Below are 3,478 nucleotides of genomic sequence, written 5' to 3'. Positions count from 1 at the left end.
AAAGTCAACTATATCATTGAAATCTTTTGACAATCCTGGGTTCCTTCCAACTAAGCCACCAAGTTTTTCCTGAGCTTTCTTCATTATGTGCCACCGACATCGACGATGCACAGAAGTAGGGAAAATGTTTTCAATGGATTGTGCCATCGCCCAATCTTGGTCAGTGATTATGTTGTCTGGTGCTAGACCATCCATTGCTTCAAGAAATGTACCAAATAACCAATCAAAACTTGTCTCTAACTCCTGCCTAACAAAGCCACACCCCAACATGAATGTCTGCCCATGACGATTTATCCCAATGAATGGAGCAAACGGCATGTTATACATGTTAGTCATGTATGTCGTGTCAAAGCATATGCAATCATGATAGGCTTCTTTGTAGGCTTTTCGTGTTGGTCCATCAACCCAGAATATATTCTCAACCTTGTCTTCTGCATCATACTTGACCTTGTAGAAGAATTTTGGATCTGTCTTCTGTATATCTTTGAAATAGGCAACTGTCTCAATCATATCGCCTTCTTTAGTTGCATCCCTGTTCAAGCTTGACTTCAGGTTCGTGATGTGCTTGTCGGTATAAGGAACAATCAACTCTGTGCCATAGTAATCCGACATGATGTGCATCATTCGGCCTGCTCAAAAAAGAAAAACAAGGTTGGGCGATTTAAAACCTTCCCAATAGGAAAATTATATGCAAATAAAAACCCTATGGGCACAAGACTCGCTGAAATGGAGACCACTAGTCTTTTTTCAGGCATCTTTAGTTCAATTTTGTTTTTTTAACAGCCAACATGGCATGATATAAAACACTGGATTTTTTTTAGTTGCTTGCATTTGTGACAACAGTTACCTACTCATGCTCATACTCATGCTCAAAACAGAAAAACAGAAACATCAGTAAGAAATATATCTACTTTTTCAACCAAATCTAGTTGCTTGCATTTTCTTACAACAGTTCACTAGAAATCTTGAAAAAGACAGAGCATCAAGAACCAGCCAATAATTTGTCTACCATCCACAAATAGTCTGACTTAATAATCAGAAACTTGTGTAACCAGTTTTCGTTGCACTAATATTCCATATTGTTATCGCCTACCATATGCAAAGCAGTAAAACACTGAATCCAAGCAACTTTTTTCTAGTGGCACCCACTCACCTGTAGTTAAGTTGCAATTATGAAGGTTTTTTAGGAACAGCTTCTCTTCTGGTGGTATGCCCTAGTGCGATTGCAAATATTTAGTCAATGAAGGTTTCTCAATCAATGGATGGTTATGCTCAGCAATAAAATAAGTGACCTCCCAACGGCCATCAATCAATTTGACTATCATCTTTGCTTTGCACCCAGTCTGTATTATCTTTTCTCTTTTCTGTTTCTTCCTCTTCTTCTTTTTGTCAGCATCATCATCAGCAAACACAATTACATTGTCTTCTCCATCATCAACATTCCCACCATCAGCATCATCATTGTCTTCCAGCATTTCAACGCTAGGTGCGGTCACAGTACCGTGGTCATCGTTTTTCGGTTTGCGAAACTTGTTGCAAACAAACTGATACTTGTCTATTTCGCTAGTAACAGTAGACCGTCTGGAAGTGTTCATCTTGATTGAAAAACCCACATGCTGAGCATAAGCATTATAGTGTTCCCTTGCACCTTGCAAAGTGTCAAACCTTGTACCTAATGAAGGTTCCTTTGGCTAGGACCACACTTCATTATCGTTGTCAGCGTCTCCCCCTGCACCCTCATGCCCAGCAGTCCCACCTGTTGCACCCAAAGTATCTGTGTCATCAAGTGTGTGCTCTTCTGTGTGCATTGCTTGCATGGCAGGGTCAGCAACATTCTGCGTGGTTGGAGGGTTTGGAGAGTCAGACATGAACTCATGGACATTGTTCAGTGGGGGTGCCTTTTGCGTAGAAGGTTGTGTGCAGTACATGGGCTCAATGTTGTCCACTCCAACATTGGCTGGCAAGTCCCAACTAAGGTCATCCGGCAATTCGTTAAGGTCAATCATCTCCTGCATAATTGGCAAATAACAAACACACAATTTAGAAGATGGAATCAACTACTGACGAAATAAGTAGGAATAATACATCAACTTCAGGCAACAAAATCAAGTGCCTAGGCACCAACTGAGTGCATTGGAATGTCTAGGCAGCAATGTCTTATTTCATATTTTTTTGCATGCACCAATCAATAGAACAGAATCAGAGATGACAAATAAACGTTTTTCTTTTTTTCAGGTGGAGAAATCAGGGTCAGGGGGGAAAGAGGTGCAGATGAATATTGAGTGGGAGTATTATCAGAAGAATATAAGATGACAATCCCAGCGAATCTGTAGTTTGCAAATGTATTGGAAAGTGTTGATATATTTCTAGTAGTATAACTACTTAATGACTTGTTTTGTGTTTTTCTTTTCCTCAAAATATGACCAGTTCTGCTTTTTTAATTGGGGTTCTTCACCCCATGTGTTTCAATGTCATGAGCAACCGTCCCACGGTTTTTGTCTCGTTTTTTTCCACTTCTTACACACTTGCAGGCTAATAGGGGGGTCGTGAGCTGGAGCAGCAGAAGGTGGCACCAACCACAAGCTCAAGGTACTGTTATCACAATCTTTGAACATATCATTTTTCCATCATAGTTGGGCAACACAAGTACAAGCACAAGGGCACAAACAACTAACACTTTGCTCACCATGCACATTACTTTTCTCTAAGCACATGCATACTTGCCATGAGTAATGTGGCAACAGGTGGCATGCCTGGACAGTCCCGATCTTGCTCATACTGACACATTTTTCTTTAGTTGCTTGCATTGTTGGCAACAGTTGCCTGCTCACCTGACAAACAATTGCTTTTAAACAAAGATGCTAGCAAGAACATGAACCTAGTTGCTTGCATTTTTAACAACATTTGCCCACCAACCTGACATGCTGCCCCCATGTTATTTTTTTGCTTGAAACAGAAACGATAGTCCGAATATATTTTTCCTAGTTGCTTACATTTTAAACAACGATTGCCTACCATTGATGCATACTCTTGCTCAAAAAATCCTAAGAAATACATCTATGATGTCTACTTTGCCTTCAAGAATTAGACAACTATCCTGGTTTTTGTACTTTCTGCGTTTGTTGCATACAATGTGCGCCAGATTTGTGTTTGCCCTAATTATGTTGAACTTGTTTGCTCGTGCTTTGCAATACATTTTCCTACTCATCATAGATCTCGTTGCTTACTTTTTTATCATCTTTCTCCTTCTGTACAGAAGAACAACAGAGCACAGAGAAGAATCATCTTGGACATATGGTAGGGGTAGGGGAGTGGCAGGGGGTTGGGGGTGGAGGTTGTGGGAGATCCACCATGAAGAAATAACAGGGAGAAGGGTAAAACGCACCTCTTTTTCAGTTGATCTTTTTCAAAGCTCTAGTGTTTCAGATCCATGGCGATGTGTAGGCAGGAGGTTTCCTTGGGGTAGAAGAAGGGGAGA

This window comes from Triticum dicoccoides, chromosome 3B, assembly GCF_002162155.2.
Source record: "Triticum dicoccoides isolate Atlit2015 ecotype Zavitan chromosome 3B, WEW_v2.0, whole genome shotgun sequence".
Taxonomy (NCBI): domain Eukaryota; kingdom Viridiplantae; phylum Streptophyta; class Magnoliopsida; order Poales; family Poaceae; genus Triticum; species Triticum dicoccoides.
The sequence above is the reverse complement of the archived record's forward strand: the minus strand, read 5'-3'. Positions refer to the sequence as shown.